General features: G+C 35.9%; 1 protein-coding gene across 7 annotated transcripts in view; it reads right to left on the minus strand.

The window, feature by feature from the left end:
- The window catches only part of MARCHF1 (membrane associated ring-CH-type finger 1), a 195752-nt gene that overhangs the window by 90618 nt on the left and 84867 nt on the right, over window positions 1-20267 (minus strand). The window lies entirely within an intron of this gene.

Below are 20267 nucleotides of genomic sequence, written 5' to 3' on the forward strand. Positions count from 1 at the left end.
TTTACATGTGCAATGTGCAGGCTGTTGTTCATCACTGGTAAAAAACACACAGTTCATGGTGGTGAATACACTGAAAAAAAATGGTATTTTGTAGTTGAGAATGTGCTCTATCAAATAGTGTAATTATGCTCTTTGTATCTGGTGTTGTTTCCACAGAAATAAACAGAATACATTCTTTCAGAGAACATGCATATGCTGCACAAGACGATTTTTCTTCACTCACTGTGGATCTAGTAAGCCATGAGGCTGGAGATACATTCTTTAGATTGTTATTTACTGAAAAAGATATTTAAGTAACTACTCACAACCAACCTGCAAAGCCTTCAGTTGCAAGGAAATTGTAGGTGTACAACAGCGCACAGGAATAAAGGAACTGTTCCTAGTGTGGAAATAGTATAGCTCCAAGTTTTTACACTGTGATCTTTCAATTCTGCAAATTACTGAGTGTTGATTGAAGGCAGCCACTGAATTTGACAAATCAAACAAACTGGGAAAAACAAACAAACACTAAAAAAACCCACAAAACTTAACAAAACAAAACCAGTCTATTTCATCATAGTTTTGACTGTGGGATGAATAGACGCACAAAAAGGTCTCTATCATCCAGATGTCACTAACCACAGAAGTGTTGAATCACCTGCATGTCAGATGCTGTCACAAAGCCATCCTCTCAGCCTGATTCTCAGCACCCTCCTTTTGTTGAAGTACAGGATGGCTGAAGCTGCATGGGTTACAAGTCAAGAAGCAGGACAAGAATAAAATGGATGGTAAGCAAATCTACATGGAAGTGATTTTGAAAAAGCCAGGACCCACAGTCTGTAAAGGTCTGCTAACAAAGCTATAGCAGGAACAAACAAAGCCATCTGAGGCCACAACTCACCTGAGCAAAATCAATTCCTCACCTAAAGTACTATCAAATTTTGTGCAAAAACACTCAAGCATTCCTGTATGAATCAGTTCAAGTGAACAGGAAAATTCTCCATGTCAGCTCCCTTTATGCCCTGTACATGTATAATCTTAGAATTAACTTCTTGTTGTTTTTTTTCCCCACTTTGATTCTTGTGAAATACAGGTTTTTACCTCTTTTTACTACTTTTTCCCTTTTCAAGGGAAGATGCTTCTGATAGATACTCCTGCAGGATTTATGCAATGAGCAATCCTCACTGCAATGCAAGCCACCAGAAATAGAAAGGTAAAATTTTTCCATCAACTATTCTCTCACTCTGGCTCTTTTACTATGAAAAAAAATATATATATTTACCTTTTAACAAGATTTTAATTATTATTAGAGCACTCATTTTACATCCGTGAGCATTATTTCTGAAGTCTTTCACAGATATATAGCATCATTTTGTTTTTCTCCCCTGCAACACATGTTATTCGACACTGTAATAGAAGAGAAAGAAATCTGCCTCACAGTAACATTCCTGCCTTTCTATTCCTAACATATTCTGGAGGTAAAAACAGTCCTGTACATAATTCACAAAGCCTGGAAGGGGCTGCCAGACTTGCAGTAGCAGATCATTAGCTCACACAAGGTTCGTGCTGTCACATCCCCACAGCACAGTATCTTAACCACAGCTCTGTCCATCCTGGATTGCAGCACTGCCACATCCTACCTGAACTGCCAAGAATTCTCCAGTAGCCAACAGAAAAAAAAGTCAGCTGGGTTTAAACGCCCACCAGTCCTTGGCTGTAGACAGGAATCCTTCATGAAAGCCCATGGAATCATGCATCTTACTCAGCTATCTAGTTCCACTTGATCTGTGAAGTTTTAATTGGCTTTGTTCCCTCTGAACAGTTTTGCACAGCATGAAGAACATATGGGCTTAGGCATTTAAGGAGGATTTCTGTGAGTTTGAGAAAAAGTAAAAATCTCATATTTCAAGATTATGTTTCACCTAATTAAGCAAATCCGAATTATTTAATTTCAGAATTGACTCATTGAAATCTGTCATACCCAGACTTTCAAGGATCATGTACATCCAAGCAGGGCATTTTAGTGACAATCCCATGGGAACACAGCTGGTGCTACTTTACCACAACTTGTGAAGGCTATGGAAAGCGTAAACTTCATCAACTTTACCACATCCTGCAATTTGTGTTTCATACAGAAAACAAACATCTGCTCCAGAAATCAATAAAATAATTTAAAAAAAAAAATCAACATTTTGTCAAGAAATTTCTCAGCTTAGTAGAAAAAAATAAAGTCAATAACCAAGCTGATTTGTCTCTGGCATCAATAACAGTTAAATAAATTTTTAATATGAGGAATGTTTTCCCAGCAAGTATAGAGTTTTGTACTGGGGAAAAAAAAATGATTTCTGAAAGAGTTTCCAGTGTTACAGTTTTTTTATTGTTGTTGGGTTTTTTTTGTTTTTTTAATTAGTCAAACTACCATGTATCACAGTCTCTCAAACAGACAAAAATGCCTATATAAATGTTATACTTGTTGTTATACTTGATTTCAGCTCATGTTTAAGAAAAAAAAAAGCAAAATGTTTACTATGATGGCACTGTTATGTTCACCTCTGTGTAAATTAGCACTTGTAGTAACCTAATTTAGAAATGAATAGGTCATTTTGATGGCCTCTCACTTGACACACCTCCCTTACCTCATTTTTCTGCTAGAGATTTATTTGATCGAATACTGAAAATGGATAACTGATTTTCATAAAAAAATTTCCTTTTCCTGCATGCAATGTAATTAGTAAAACACTACCTCACTGCTTCATTAGAGGGGCATTTGAAGGATTAAAGATTTCTAACAAAGTACAAAACTGTCTTTGCGTAACTCAGGTTAAAAAATACAAAGAAACTTGTGTGAAAGTGGGACAAAACTAACATTGCATGAACAAAATTCTCTATAAGGACTTCCATATTCTCTCTGCTATAACCACAAGACTTAGCAAGACTAAAGAACAATAAATCCCTCCCTGTTTAAGAGTGAGAACATGGTAGATGACATTGCATTCTAAATTTCAGAAGAATCAGTGTTATAATCAGAAATCAACAACCTATCCACCTACACTAATTTAAACAAATTATCATCACACAAGAGGTGTTACATGTTATGAACTACTGTTCAAATGAAAAGAAAAAAAATAAAACTATTAGCTAAAGCTATAAAACTATAGCTTTAATATTTAAAATATTTAATTGTAAATGCTTTGTTTTATTTTAAAAAAACAGTCTTCAATATTTGAAATATTTACCTGTTCAGCTGATACTAAATGTCGGCAGGTAGCTCTTTCCTGTGAAATCATTCTGGTTGCAAAAACATAAAAGAATGAAGTATAGTTTTTTGTGGCATATTTTTCAACAAATTCAAAGCCGACAGAAGGAGGGTGCAATCCAGTAGGAAAGCAGCTCTTCAGAGAAGAAAAACTTTGACTTGAAATGAAGAACAAGTTGAAATCTGGCCTGGCAAACAAATACTTTGCCAAGAGGCTCAGCTTTAGAGGAATCGGGAACAGTATATATGATCCGATCTCCTTCCTTACTGCATATGCTATGTTCTGCTCACAACTATGCCCACAAATACCCTAGGAGTAAAGAAACATAAAGCACAGAGGTGGACACAAGACAGTGGCAAAGAGTAATGAGATGGAAGCAGAACACTTCTGTCTACGTACAGTGCGATAAGAGGTTGGAGCAGGAATAACAATCAGAGCGTATGGGAAAGCCTGGCTTTTTTTTCCAGCAGTTTTAACAACAGCATAAACAATTTTGTAAGGAAAAAGCTTTTAAAAACAAGTGTACTTCAGCAGATTGGTAAAATTTACAGCAAGTGCTGTGTGAAAGCATGTTGCCTAACATTCTGTAAGGCATGGAGAGGAAGGGACCAATCCAAAAATGAAAAAGCATGTCATTTTTCAGGTAGTGGTCTCCACGTGGAAACTTTCCACAGTGTGCCTATCACTCTCCATTACAGAACTTATTTAATACTTTCACAGCAGCAGATGAACACTGCTGAAAACAGGATCTGTAACGCACCCTACAACTTGCAATCTCGTTTTGAATTCGGTTCACTGACAGCAGCGAGCCAATTCTACAGTGAAAGTAATATTTTAAAATACTCAGTTACTTTCTCCACTTGCCATATTCCACTACTGGAACCATTCAGATGGCAGTGAAGTTGCCCAGTTAAGCACCATGAATTAAATAGTTAAGTAGTACAGAGTTTAGTTGTATTGCAATTGCAACAAGTAAAAATGGTGCTGTGATCTCAGAATTCCTTTTTCAGTGTTCACTGTGAAATGTTGAATACAACACATTTACCAAAAGTAAATGCTGCCAAATCCGCCTAGAATTTGAAAATGAGCTCCTGTCTTCTCATCTATCATTCAAAAAAATCCACAAGCTACATAGCGTTCTCTCTTCATACCTTTGCAATTCTACTGTTTCTCACACGGATGAAAGTGCCCGGAATTTTGTAAAACAGTACTAATTGCACACAAGGAATAGAATCACGATTATTGCTTTGTACTGCCTCACATTTTAGCAGCACAAATGAAAGAAATGAACAGGAATAAAAAATAAGGAACTTCTCTAAGTAAAAAACCTGGTGTTACTCTACGTGAGTTCATAGTCTGGGAAAATACAAAACTTGGGGAAAAAAATAAGAGATCTATGAAATAACAATAAATTATTGTGTAAAACAAATAGCAGAGTTCACAAGTAAGGGAGAGAGCACATATAGACTGGAGAACACTAAGGAAGACATATTGATGCAGTCATCCCTGCGAAAGTAGGAAGAACAACACATAGACGTAAGCTCTGTGTTTAAACTCATCTGTTGGCATATGCCAATGTAAATGAGCCTCAGTTTATAATGATCTTATAGCCAAAGGCAAGCAACTGACTGAGAGGTCATAACACATACATGAAACTTTTTTTAACTATTCAGAATATTTATAGATATTTCTGTATGGTATTTTTTAAATTCTATATTTAAGATATAGGGCTTTTATGTTGTTTTCACAGTCATTAATATTGACAAAGGAAATAAAATTAGTATTACTATGACCACTATGCAGCTTATTCGCTCAAACACAAAACAAAGCACATAGCTACAAAGAAACTACTCAAAAAAACAAGTTTGTTATTCAAAAAGTCATTGGTAAGACCTCACGCAATATTTTCATTTAGTACATCCCTCTTTAAAAATGCAGTCCACCAGAAATAACTCATCTTATTCATCAAAAACATCAAAAACAGACTGCCTTGTATCTTTGATATTTTATTCTCATCCTTCAAAAAACCCATACCCTCATGTTTTACATTTTTTTCTTATCTAAACATGGTTGGAGAATATCCTTCTCCCCTAAGGAAGAGGTGAACTCACCAAAACAGAACTTTTTCTTCTTGAAATATATGTTGTAAAAACAAAGTAAATGAAAGAAATCAAAGGAAGAAGTTTTCAAACAAATTCCTTGTAGTGGTGTCCCAAAAGGTTTATTTAATATATATTCTGAGCACTTCAAACACACACAAAAATATTGCATTCTGAAGCAATAAACGCAGTACCTCCAAACACAGAAAACACTGACCCACTGTAATAACTGAACCCTTCTTTTGGCGGGGGTGGGGGGGAAGGAAAAGAAAGAAAGGAAAAAAAATCCCACAGTAGTTTTCTTAAAAGTCAACCTAGAATCAAATAAAAGTGTTTTGCCAAACATGTAGTTACAGTGAATTTAACCTAAAATTAGATGAAATGAAGGAATAATGCACTTTTTCAAGAAATATTTTTGTTAGCTCATGTTACCTGTTCAATTATTTTAAGACTCTATCTATATACATTCCTTAGTAGCAAAGTTAGAGCCATAATTAATTCTCTTATATATTTATCCCAAATCTCAATTTCTCCCCTACAGAAAATCCATGAAATCATGATCCTTCTTTTCCTACTTCTGATTTCTGCCAGCAGAATAACCATACATTAATTAGCTGAGCAACCCTCTTCCCAAGAGTCCAAAAAACAAAAAAACCCAAAAAACAAAAAACAGTTAGTACCTTTTTCCTCCATTTAGAATAGCCAAATACATGAGGCTAAGCCAGTGGGAAAATTACAATTGTTTATGACATGCTACATCAAAAAGAGGGCAAGGAAATAAACCATATTTCCAGGAAATGTGATAACTCTTCTGAGACTTTTATAAAGAAAAAACAACACCGGGAATCTGCATATCTCATATGGTTTACCCATAGTCTTACTGTGAGATGGTATTAAAATATGCATTATGTAAGTACACTAATGGGGATAAGAGGGTTGCTTAACCTCCCAAGACAATTATACCTAATCTAGTTTCTTGGAAGTCTGCTACCATGAGCCAATTAAAATAGGTTCTTACTGTTTTTCCTACTTAAAAAATCCTCTCCGTATACTCATTCAATACAGAGTCTACATTCCAAACTACTTTTTCAACAAACAAAAAAAAAATATGTATTTTACAATAACCTTAAAATGAAGAACTTAGTGTCCTGATAAACAGTACTCTTTTGTTAAATAATTAACTCTATTCCTGCTCTCTGGTTGCAAAATTCTAGCAAACATGAAGAACAATGTTAGGCTTGTAGGACATCTCTATCAGATGCACTTCATTGCTTCCTAAAAAAAGAAAACAGAAATAAGATCTACCCCTTTAACTACTATTATAAAACATCTTTAAATTTCTATGGCTGTGCCTCACACTCAAGACTTTTGAAGAGATTCAGTAGCTAAGCCTGCATCAGATCAGTTTGGGCACCAAGGTATTTTGGTATATCTGAGCCAAAGTTCTTGAAAATGGGGTGCAATAACTTAGCAATAATAAGTTAAATGATACCTTTGTAATCTTCACTACTGCAGGCCCAGTTTATTCTTGCTATTGGTTTGCTATTCTGCCATCATAATTATTGTACAGATTATGGGGTCAAATCACATTCAGAAAATAAGGCAGTAAAGCAACTGTGCTGGCTGCAGTCCGGAAACCATCTGTGGCTCAAACTTCTGACTTTCAAAGTCTAGGCTTCAGTGATCCTGGTCAGGTTGCAGAAGCAGAACTCTGTAATAGCTTTACATGCATTTTTCTGCTCTCTTACTTCATATTGACTGTACAGTCACACAATCATAAAGAGCCAAGGCTCCATTTACCTTATTTAGAGAAAAAAAATTGAACTGCTATGCTACAAGCAACAGTGACACAGGGAATACAGTCCTATAGCAGGTGGAACATGGGCAATCATACTTAACAAGCAGCAAAGCTTCAGGAACAACTAAAAAGTTGTTAACAAAAAGCTGTTACACATGCTGTTAAAAATAATACAGCAATGGTAGTGTATTAATAATAATTAGAAACTGGGATATTATTGAGAAAATAAGTTATTACGGATTACAAATTGCAAATCAAATTGAAATTAACTAGAAAACATACAAAAGGTCAAATAATGCTTCCTTCCTTTTTCTATTTATTACTTACTCTGACGCTCTAGGATCTACAGAAAACACCCTCATTTCAGTCAGCATTTTCAGTACCATGCTGTCTATCCATGGGGGAATGAAAAAGTTGCTGCTGCCAGTGACTGCCAGGGATGTTGATCTCAAAACATTTACTGCTTTCTGTGTATAGAGAAAGAAGGGAACCCTGTTAATTGTGTTAAGATTAAACAAACTAATTATGATTCAACTTTTATAAGTTCCAGCGGGACTTCAATATTTTGTGAGGGGAAGTGACATTCTTGAACTTAGAATCACAGAACCACCAGGGTTGGAAAAGACCTACAAGTTCATCCATTCCAACCATCTACCTACCAACAATATTTCCCACTAAACCACGTCCTTTAGTAACAACACTTAAACACTTATTCAATACCTCCAGGGTTGGTGACTCCACTACCTCCCTGGGCAGCCCATTCCAGCACCTGACCACTCTCTCAGAGAAGAATTATTTCCTAATGTCCAACCTGAATCTCTCTTGGCACAACTTGAGGCCATTCTCTCTTGCCCTATTGCTAGTTACATGGGAGAAGAGACTGACCCCCACCTTACCACAGCCTCCCTTCAGATAGTTGTAGAGAGAGATAAGGTCACCCCTGAGCATCCTCTCCTCCAGATGGAATAATCCCAGCTCCTTCAGCTGCTCCTCATAAGCCTTGTGCTCCAGCCCCCCCAGTAGCTTTGTTGCCCTTCTCTGGACATGCTCCAGGGCCTCAGAGTCTTTCATGTACTGAAGGGCCCCTCAAGTACAAAAAAGTACTCGAGGTGTGGCATCACCAGTGTGGAGTACAGGGGGATGATTACCTCTTTGGTCCTGCTGGCAACACCGTTTCTGATATAAGTCAGGATGTCATTGACCTTCCTGGCCACCAGGGCACACTGCTGGCTCATGTTCAACTGAATGTTTACCAATACCCCCACGTCCATTCCCTCTACAGTCTTCCAGCCACTCTACCTCAAGCCTGTAGCATTGCCTGGGATTGTTGTGACCAATGTGTAGCACCCAGCACTTGGTCTTGCTGAACTTCACCTTACTGGCCTCAGCCAAGAGATCCAGCCTGTCCAGATCCCTCTGTAGGTCCTTCCTACCCCCAGGCAGATCAACAGTACCAGCTGGTTTCATCTGCAAACTTTCTAAGGGTGCATTTACCATCCCCATCCAAGTCATCAATAAAGACACTGAACAGGACAGGCCTCAATACCAACCCCTGGGGAATACCACTCGTTACTGGTTGCCAGCTGGACATGATTCCATTTACCACCATCCTCTCTGGGCCTGGTCATCTTAACACTCTTTTCTTTTCTCATCTGTAATACATTTTTTCAGCAGTGAAGTTTTGTTGGTCTTTTTAGTCCTTTTAATCCAATGTTAAATAGAAAAGTAGAAATCCCTGCAAAAAAATTATCTAAACCTGTACTTAGTACAAGTGCTTTGGATCTTCTTCACAAATGCACATTTATATGTACACAGGAAAACAACAAAAAAAAAAAAAAAAAAAAAAGGATTTTATTAAAACTAAGATATATAAAATTGTATGGACTGCCATAATGGATCCACTTTCCATAAATTGCTTGTTTTGTTCTATCATCTTTTCCATCATTCTTCATCTGTTTCCACTATGTTCCTCAGCAAGAACTGCTTGTACTTCTTGGTGTCATTCTAGTTATGTACAGTAATTACGAATAAATGAGCAAGCTGAAAACATTTGCAGTATCAACATTATATTGTCATTAGATACACTGAAAAAGCAGTGAGGGGATTTAAGAAACTGTACTTTTTGTGCAGAAGTCTAATCTGGTTAGAAAGTTTCATCCTATCTAGTTTAAAGATTTAAAGCCTTCTATTAGTATCTTGCATGATGCTGAATTCTCTCTTATTGTTTATTTTGTTTTTGACTCATGAAAAGGAACTGATGCAAGGATTACAGTATTACATTCCCAGTGCAGTATAATGAAACTTGTAGCAGACTGCCAAATGTGTTCTCAGTTTACTGGGGTTGTAAATTTTGCTGGTGTACCTATCCAAATATATTTTTGTTGTTTACTGTTAAATGGCATGACAGTCTTCTGCATTTTGGAAGCAAAACAAGTTTAAAGCTTTTGAATAACAAACTCTGGCAAGAGCGAGATGAAAGTTTTTAAGGTGTATTCTGAAAGTATTATGGAAAGCACAGAGTACTTAGGCCAAACATTTAATGATCAGCAAAATCATTAGCAGCTAAAAATATCCTCAAAATGGGAAGCACTGAGCATCAGTAAGAGTAGATATTGTTATCTGTTGAAATGGATTCATTCATGTTACCAATCTTCTTTAAAAGGAATAAATAAATTCACATACCTGTATACACAGGGTAATGCTCATCTGAAGGCACTTCTCAGAAAACACAGGGTCTGAACATGCCCAAAAAACAAACATAACTGCCACAGATAACACAGCTAACAGTTGGGAAGCTTACCCAAATCACTAAATTAGAAGGTTCTGTGGCTTTACATCACTGTAACAAATTCGTGAGTGAAGACCAGAAAGTAATAGTTACCCATGTAACAATAACTATGTGGCTTTAGATATACAGGGAAAAAAAACAGAGATTAGATGGGGCTATGCAACCAATGAGACAACTGACAACTTAGGCTGACCACCTACATTCAACAGCAATAAAAAGTGCTGATAAAGAGCTCTCTCAGCCATCATCTCATTTTAAACCATTCTGAGAAAAGGGAGCTGGACTGGATCATCAAGAGCAATGATCAAGGATCCAGCGAACTTTCATCCTATTTCAAGTCTGAAGATTTCCCTATTAGAGTTGTGCAGTCAGCAAACATCATTTGATTGTAAATATTAATTATTATTCTGCAAATATAACACTGCATGCTGTATTTCATCTCTGTATTTAACAGCTATGTAATATTTTAGATTTAATATAAGTTCTTTTACTTTGTGAATCTCTTACTCCAGAATTGAAAAGTAAGAGAGTATTAGGTATTAGAAAGTTTAGTTTCTAAAAGCCAAATAGGTAAAGGCTTTAAGCAACCACAAGGAACATGTAAGCAGAATGAGCAATATGTAATAATTTGACTTAAATCTTTGCAAATAATTTCCCACACATCAATTCCATGTGCCCTAGGTAAAAACAATGCAGGTATACTAAAATGCTTGATCACAAGCTTCAACATTTTTTTTGTTTGAAATAGGGTTTTTGATCTAGCCTTAATTATTAATTGAGCTATTTTTTAATTGTTATACACAATTCAGACTTGCTTGAAATTACAGTTTTATCATATATATATAAAAGCTAAATGCCATTGCAGAAATATGTTCAAATGTCCACAATAGCATGAAAAAGTAACTATATTAGATAATTACTATACATGGCATAGACTTCTATGTACTCAATTCAGACTTTGGGGACTTGCAGGCATATACACATATAATTCACTAATCTGGTACCTTTGAGCCACAGATTTTTAGTTCCAAATGCCATTAAAGTTGTACAAGCGTACAGTAACATACACTCATTATGGCCACTGATGTCAAGGGGTACCTTCCAGGAGCTGCTTAGCTCACCAGAGGGGGAATTTTTAACTTTACACATTTTGTTCATTTTTTTTCCTTTTGTGTAAGGTGAATTTTATGGCACATTTATCAAGTGCTCAAAGTGTTTAGAATTGATTTTCATTACGACACGCTCTACTGTTTTTATACCCACAATTTTACATGCATGACAAATCATAGCTCGTTAGACATTATTTTCAGGTGCAGAAGTGAAGGCCAATGTTTCATAATGTGTTTTTTGGAGGCCTTAACACTATATGAATTATAACTAACTTTATGAGGACATCTGGTAAAAGCACCATATTGTTTCATGCACAAAGTAAAACACATCCTTTATCCTAAAACAATCACCATTCCCCAGTTTATGCAAAACCTTTTTGTTTTTTGCTTTTTAAATCAAAAGTTGTAATAAACTTGGGCAGGACTATTCAAGTGGTTCAAATTCTTCAAAATTTCTCAGACACTGTCACTCACAACAGTATTTGTACAGACCAATGATTACTCTATAGGTGCTTTTATTTAATCTCTGACAGCTGCAATTTGAAGTTTTATCACCAGGTAGCTGCATGGAGGTATAAAATAAAACCCTTTTGGGATTATCATAAAGGACAAGACCCTACAAGAAGCTCAAATAGATAGAAAAGCAATCTATATGCCACACCAAAATGATATTCTTAGCACATAATAAATTTAACACTTTTTTTTCAGAACTCATTTTACAGCCAAAGCACTTCCTTTACACATCACTTAATAACCTGAAATGATTGGTCGCATTGATGAAGTCAAGATACCAATGATGTAAAGCAGATAAAACCCACTAGAGGAAAAAAAATGGGAGGAAAAAAAAATTAAAAAAAAATTTTAGATTGAGAAGTCAAAAGATGAACCTAGGTAATGTGGGTATTTCAGTATATGCAGATCTGAAGTATTGTACTGACCTGTCTCCTACAGCCCAACACAACTCCTTAACCTTCCTACTCAGAAAGAAAACCTCAGTCTACCTTCAGCTAAGATGGGTTTAGTTAAAATATCAACTAGGATTCAAATTGAACAAAATAACAAATGCTCAGTGCCTCACTAATTTCTTAAATCATCTTAAATCTCATCTGAAATTAACTAGCACCCAGCTAAAGCACATGGTGGATCATTTCTCCAGAAAGACCAGCAACACAAGCATTAATATTCAATATTAGGAATATTCATCTATCTTTTATATTTCTGTATATATATCTTTATATTTCTGTATTTATATTCATGTACCTTTAACCTAAATATGTCAGTTGAATGCTTATATTACTTTCCTGCTGAGGGATTTGCACTTCAATATTCTTTTTGTACCTATCCCAAAAAAGACAGTTGACATCGACAGAAACACCTGTTAGCATTTAGATGTTTATATACCCACCTCTTCTACAGCACACATTGGATTGCAGTTAGATCAGTTTAGTCAGTCCCAAATCTACCCCATGGCACATTCCCCTTCTAGATCAAGCTATCAACTGCAGGAGAGACACTGAATGGAGTAGTGAACTTCCACAGTTAAAGAATTCACTGAAACTTGCCAGAGTAAGCTGAGTTAGGAAACCTTAAAAAAAATCTGTATTTTTTTTCTGTGATATTTTCTTTCTTAAAGTATTCCAACTTTTAGTGTTTCTAACCAGTAATTGGAGGATGGAACAATTAGTAAGGCCACAGAAAAAACAGGAAAAGAAACTTTGCACTGTAACTTCACAGCAGGTCATAGAAAATGTGTTTTTTCCTCATTGTAACTTCCTCCAAAGTGAAATCAAGCTTTCATAAGGTTACTCCGCTGCAGAATAAAAACAACATTTTCTTGCTGTGGTTTGTGGTGTTTTTGTTGTTGTCATTTTTCCAAATAATTCAAAATTTTCCATTTGCCTTACTGGTAACAGATGCTTTGATTACAAAATCTCAGAATAAAGAAAGTTAAGCTCATTCTAAGGGGAGTGTTCCTAAGAATAAATGTCAAATTTCTCTGAAAATCTATTGTCTTGCAATTAGCTTGATAATGCAATCTGTGACCATTTACACATATATTATAGTTTTTGGATATATATTTTTTGTTTGTTTGTTTTTTCATTGTAGCAGACTTTTTAATAAATTCAGCAAAGAGCCAGGAATGACTCAAATAATCATTACAGCTTAGGAGAGCCAGACAGTGTTACCTGCAGACATTAGCTTACAGTGGGGATTACTCACTAACAAGACTCTAAGCACACTTTAGGCAAGGCATGCCATTAGGCTGAGCTCACAGCAGTATCATCTCTATGTTTGCTGTGGCCTCCTTTCTGCACTGTAGGCAGAAACAACAGTTTTCAAGGCTCTTAACACGCCTTCCTGGCACCGCATATCTCAAAGTGTGATAGCCCTGACACGGGGCTTGGGAAGACCCATTCACACCCACACCTATACCACATTTCCTGTATTCTATGCAACAGGCTGGAATTGATCAAAAGCCTGGGAGAGGGAGTAAGAGAGCCTTCACAACTCCCATGCAGACACCATTCCATGCATTCCACTCTCTCATGCAGCACTACATCCCTCGTTAGCAACCGAACCAACATTTGTTTGGTCCTTGTACACTGTCCAATCGCAACCTTCCCTGGCTATATCTATCATGGGATATAGCACACTCCACTACTTTGCTTCCTTCTCTAAACCACATCACTCAGTGCCATATCTATTTTCTTGAAAATCCCCAGAGACAACAACTCCACCACTTCTCTAATCAGCCCATAATACACCATTCTTTCTGAGAAGAAATTTTTCCTAACATCCAACCTGAACTGCACTTGGTGCAGGTTCTTGAAATTTAAGTTGTGCCCTGACTTAAATTTTCTTGCTTAGAACTGTAACAGGTAACAAGATGGTGAAATGTAATATGTATCTTCTTTATGACCTACAAACCAGTGAAAGCAGGGCAACAGGTTGCTTCAGTAATGGTACAGAGTAGACTGGAGAAGCTTCCTTTTAAGGTTCTGCAGAACATCATTTTCTGAGAAAAATGACCATAACTAGCATGTATGGGTTGTTTTTTGTTTGTTTGCTTTTAAAATCAAGGATGCAACAAGAAAAAAAATCAAAGAAGAGAAACAAAACTTTAAAATCAAGGTGGCATTACACTACAACTGCTTTAAAATGTTTCAGCATGACAGTGATGTAAAATATAGAACAAGTAGATGAATTGTCTGAATTTAAGAGACATTTTTCTAATTACTGTTGTTAAAACATTCTCACCTTTCTATAAACTCAAGATGGTATAGCTGGTCAAATTTGGATAATAAAAGTGCTTGATTAAAGGTACAGATTTAATGGTAATGACTGAAAGGTTTTATTACACAATATGGATGCAGTCTACAACCACACTCTGAACAAGGAAGTGCTTCCATTGGCTGCAGACTGTTACTGCTGCCACAATTTAAGGTAATGATCACGACTCTTGCAAAGCCTAGAAAACAGTGCAGAGACCTACTACTACTTCAAAGTATATTAAGAACCAGCTTCTTATTTAAATAATTCCAATCTAGAACATTCCACTCCTCAATACATAACGTTGCCTGTTCTCATTTAACCAAAGTAATACAAAACTCAAGAAAGAACCTCCCCAAATAATAAAGCTTTCACATGAACCTATCAACCAAGAGCTAAGAAATGGGAGAGAGGAGGCCAGGGGCGCTGTCCCTTGTGCTGAAGTCCAGCACAGAGTCACATGCATGCAGAACACAGCAGACCGAACTCCATTCAAACAAAGTCCAATTCAAAACTAAAGGAGAAAGCTTTGTCTGTGCTACATAGAAAAGGATTTTTCACTTTCACTGTTAAAATGAGCTCAATTCAAATCTTGTGACAGAAAATCTGATCTACCTTAGAAATTAGTCAAATTCAGTATTATTTTGTCCATCATCAAGAAGAATAAATATAAGCATAAAAATATTTTTATACAAATCTATATGTTGATGGACTACATTCTTAAAGAAGCCAGAACTTTCAGAATTTTTCCTTAAAATTTTTCTTGTTCAGATAGCAAGGCTTAGACAAAATGGATATACCTGTAGTACTGGCATCACAAGTTTTGCTAAGGTGGAAGTACACTCACAGTCTCTCAGCCTTCCTGATGTTCCTTAACTAAATGAATAATTGAAATCATCTGAATCTCCACATCAGTAAGGTGCCTTTAATGAGAACAAGATTTTGTGGCTATACATGACCACAACAGCTGCATGCTAAAATGCTCTTTAGATTTGAGAGTATTCCTCTAAAAGGAGACTTGGAACACAGGTTTTATTGATTACTAAGCCCTATCCCAGATAACTTTTGTTTGAATTGCATCATCTGCAACAGTTCATAATAAAAGTCAGCATGAATCGTACCTGGAGCAAATTATCAGTGTTTTTGCTTTCTGATTTGTTTCCAATTCCAGATAACCCCATTCAGCTACCAGACTTAGAAACAGGAATTGATTTAGTAAACCAACTACTACTTCAACACAACTGAGGAACTCTAATTCAGTCATGAAACTCAAGTGAATGGAAGGTTATATCTGAAGACAGGACAACAATTGCTAATTGCAAACGATGTCAGATTTTTTTATTTGGTTGGTTTGTTGAGGTTTCCTATTTATTTATTTAAAAAACAACAACAAATATTTGGCAGGAAGAAAATTACATTAACTTTTTAATATGGCAAATGCTTCCTTCATAAAATCTCAAAGTAACATTAGAAGGAAATCCAAGTGAAATGAAGACTGAAGCCTAGTGTTTGGAACTGAAAACAGTTTTTGAGAAGGAGAGGGGAAAGTGCACTCACACTTCTTGTATTTTCAATTTATTGGAACTGGGAATTTCAAAGATAAAAAGAATTATGAGCATCCAACTTTCTTATAGACAAAATTCATCAGCACCAGAACACATTTGTCAGCAGATTCTAAGTACTGTCTATAAACGTTCAGGAAACAAGTTACAGAGATATGAAATCTTAAGCTTCTAGACCTTTATCAGTGAGAAGACCAATTTTAAAATCAATACTGCTATTTGACACACAGTCGATACACAGCAACTCAAGTTGCTGAAATACGCTTACCATCTTTTTTTTTTTTTTTTTTTTAAATGAAAAGAAGGCCTGACAATCATTCTATGCAATCAGTATCATTTATGTAATCTTATTAGGAAGAGCAGACTGTAAAGAACTGGCAGTATCTTACAGTAAGCTACTACAAGCACACCAAGAAAACTCCTGTTTTCTTACTGACAGCAGAAGAAATTTAAAAAAGATAAAAGGACCCCAAATTAGTAGAACAAACCTAGCCTGTGTGAAGTAACACTTCTTTTCTCTTACTGTCATGAAATTGCCAGTTAAAAGTAATAACAGCTCCTGAATTAGCTATGTCAGAAGGCATAGCTAATTTCTTCTTTAAAGCATCTGAAGGACCTTACGAATAGACTTAGAACTATACTTTTCTGGGGAATATTTCAATCTGTTAAAAACAGCAAAGAGCTATCATCACAGCATTACAGAAAAGGAAGCATTAAGTGTGTTATAATTGCAGATACAGGTGGATTTCCAGGCAAGTGGAGTATGGTTGTCCAAACAGTGGTCACGTCAAGAAAAGAAGAATAACATCCTATGTCTCTTGAGAATACCACAAAATACTGTCAAACACATGGTCAGAGATTTTGTCATATATTGTATTTAAAATCACGAGTAATAGGTGCATTATATTCAAACACAGAAAAAAAAAAAAGTATGTCAAAGTATGTGTCAGCAAGCAGATTCGTATGCTGGAGTTCAAGTCGTGACTCCCCACCTTCCTCAACATCTCTACTTGAATGAAAACTAAATCTCCTAAAGACAAGAATTACATGGTGCTTTAGACACAACTATACTTGAAAACAAACATCCCTACACTTCCTGTAACAACATTACTGTGTGTTAGGTAATAGATGACCATACCTATTCAACTGTTAAATTATAATTATGAAAATTAAAGAGCCGAATGTAAGGCAATCATCACCAAAACCACAAACATCTATTATCCGTATTAAAAATTACTTCATTAATTTCCTAGAATTATAAGATATTTATTCGGTGTCCTCAAGACATGAAAAAAAAGAAAATGAATGAAAATATAGTAGCACTGATATCAGTGAAATTCTGGCAAATCACTCTGATTTTACTTTCTGATAATGTAATCAAAGTCATTTACAAATTTAACTGCACAAAACAGTGTGCTTCCCTATCTAAAAAATCCATTGCGTTGTTCGACTTTAAGTTATAAGACAATAAAACAAAAGGAAGATGTGTAAAACCATACTATTTTTCTCCAATTATAGACAGGTTTTGAGTATCAAATACCGCTGCACTTCACAATTGCCACGAAACTAATTTCATAGGGATGTATAAGTATTTTCTTGTAGCATGCAAGAAAATGTCTTTTATAATGTTATCTGTCATTACATCTGCTTGAAGTTAAGCAAGTATCATGTGAGAGTACCTATTAAAAAATATATATTCTCATTAAGAACACTGAGCTACCACTGCTCTCTCAAAATCAAGTCAACATCTCTTAACTGGTTTATAAGATTTAGGGAAAATATTAGCTTTAACCCTAGTTAAAAGTTTTTTCTCAAACAAGGTATGTAGTATAGAAGGACTACTTTTAGAAGCTCCATGTAGCCATTATTATCATATTGGCATTCTTAATCTTCATCATTTTTTCATAATAAGCACCTATGGCCCATAATTAATAATGAAGTGGCCCATAACAAATATTGCACTTAGCATTCTCAACATTTGGCGACTGTTGGTAAAAGTGTGAAGCCCCTTGTGAAAACTTTCAGATAAAGCATGTATGCAAGCAACTGTAATTACAGAAGAGCATTATAAAATCAGCTGCATCATGAATCATATGCAACAGAGGTTCTTAAGTCAATCAAATCTATGAAATTCACTGTGAACCTGGTGAACCATTCTCTGCAAAGTGCTTTGCAATTAGACAGAAGATGAACACATCTTTACAGTTAAAACTGTTGTAGGGATATCTCATGTAAAACTCCCAAGCAGTAATAGTAATTAGCACACAATCCTAAAAACTGCTATCCTAGCAATTGGAAAATACTTCAGTTTTCCACATGACGATGCTCTCACCACCCTAGGATGATCATTTAATTTCTTTCTCTAGTTTTTTCACTTCAGGATCCCTACTAGTGGAAAGGCGGAGGAAGCAGGTACTCACACAAACAGGATCAGTGAATAACATGAACACAGAGCAACTGAAAAGCAGTATATCCAACAACACAAAGAAACGCAGAGTATAAGCAAGGAAGTTTTCCTTTGTGAGAAGCATGCTGTGCAAGAAAGGCAGGGATAGAAGACTATTTAAATAGGCTTGAGAAATTCTTTCAGAACAGTAAGAAGCCTTGTTCACTATTCCAAAAGCACATCCACAAAACCAACTTTATCTTCATAATTTACTGAAGGCGTAGGTTTTATGTGAAAAACAGTATAATACTTCCGCTACCCTGTCCATCACTCTGTAACTGATAGTCATAAGGGAGGAACATGATTTTGTGCAGTAGGATAGAGCTCTGCCAGCAGAGGTCACTTTGGCAAACTGGAAGCTGGGTGTTTGTTATTTAATATTGTTCTTCTAAAAGGAAGAAAACTTCCACGAGCTTAGCCAACCAGGCCATTTTGCTATTTTTTTGCTATGTAAAATATTTGAGAAAAGACTCTTGGGTTTTTTCTAAGTGCATGGGAAACTGCTGACCACAACCTGAACCTCTGACTGACCACCTAAGACAAGCAATGAGTCAGCTGCAGGAGCACAGGTGAAGGTAATTCAGCTGCAACGGGTGGAGCTTGGCTCCACCTCTCCCAGATCTCATTTAAGGGCCAAATACCAGTAAGGCAGGATGTCTTCCTCTGGAGATCACTCCTTTGTGGAGTTTACAGCAAGCCTTCAACATCGGTGAGCACTTCCATTTATTATGGATTATCTTTTCTTCACGATAAACTTTCTTAATGAAACATCTGTTTAAATCTCTGTTTACCTATTGATTGTACTATTGTACAACTGTACACTGAGATATTTAAGTATTAATGAAATTAATGAACCTAGTCCTTGGGGAGTGGGGGGAATGAATAAAAGTATATGAAATTATTCTTCTGATTCAGATGCTCCACAATTCCCCCCTACACATGCTAAATTAACTACCACACCTATCTGATCTGTACACATGTTGCATGTATTCCCCAGATGAGTCTACTGATCAAGCCAAAGCCACAATGTCAGAGAACAATTTTAAACCATGAGCATGTTTTATATTTTTGCATGCATTCTTAAGGCTATGTTTTATGCTTCTGTTTTTCAAATGTCAAGTCTTAATACAAAGCACAGTTGCCACTTGAACCCTGACCCTTAACCAATCACTAGAAGAAAAAAGATAAAGCAAAAGCTTTCTGTTTCAGAACAGAGATATGGAGAAACAATTCATTCTGATATCAGTACTATCAATAAGTAACTGGGGCTACTTCCAGAGAAGGACAACGTTTATACATAGGTGTTCAAACAAACAGCATAACCACAATCCATGAACTTGTAGGAGCCAAATATTTTAAGGGGGGGGTGGGAAGGCATGCTAAATGAAAAGTCTGCAAGCTTACCAATATTCTTCTGCAATCAAACATGCTAGGAGTATCAATCGTGTTGAACGCAACAAAGGTCAAACACACCATACGATAAGTTAAAACACAGGGATGCAGCTTACCACCTAATCACACAAGATAATACTTAAAAAAAATATTTTTTTTTATTTTTTATTTTTTGCAGTTTCTTACTTTCCATACAGCAGCAGGGAGAAAATAAATAAATAAAAAAAATACCAGAGTCAAGAAACAGCAGATGCCTGTTATGTACATCTACTGCTACATATAGAAACAAGCTGCTTGTTTTTTCAGGGGTGTGGGGAGGGATGTTTGGTTTTGTTGGAGATTCTTTTTGGTCTTGTATGTTCAAACTATGCAGAGAAAAAGAAATTTCTACCTGTAAAAGTACCATTAGAAAATGGCACTGGCTTTTCTGTACTTTCTATTTTAACCATTAATGTAATATGAACCTACAATTTCTTAATTGGAACAACAGCACACAATACTTACTGAAGGAACACTCATATGTTTATGAATCAAAAAACACTGATGCTTTTTAAATGATAATAACGA

Source organism: Coturnix japonica, chromosome 4 (genome assembly GCF_001577835.2).
Source record: "Coturnix japonica isolate 7356 chromosome 4, Coturnix japonica 2.1, whole genome shotgun sequence".
NCBI classification, from domain to species: Eukaryota; Metazoa; Chordata; class Aves; order Galliformes; family Phasianidae; genus Coturnix; species Coturnix japonica.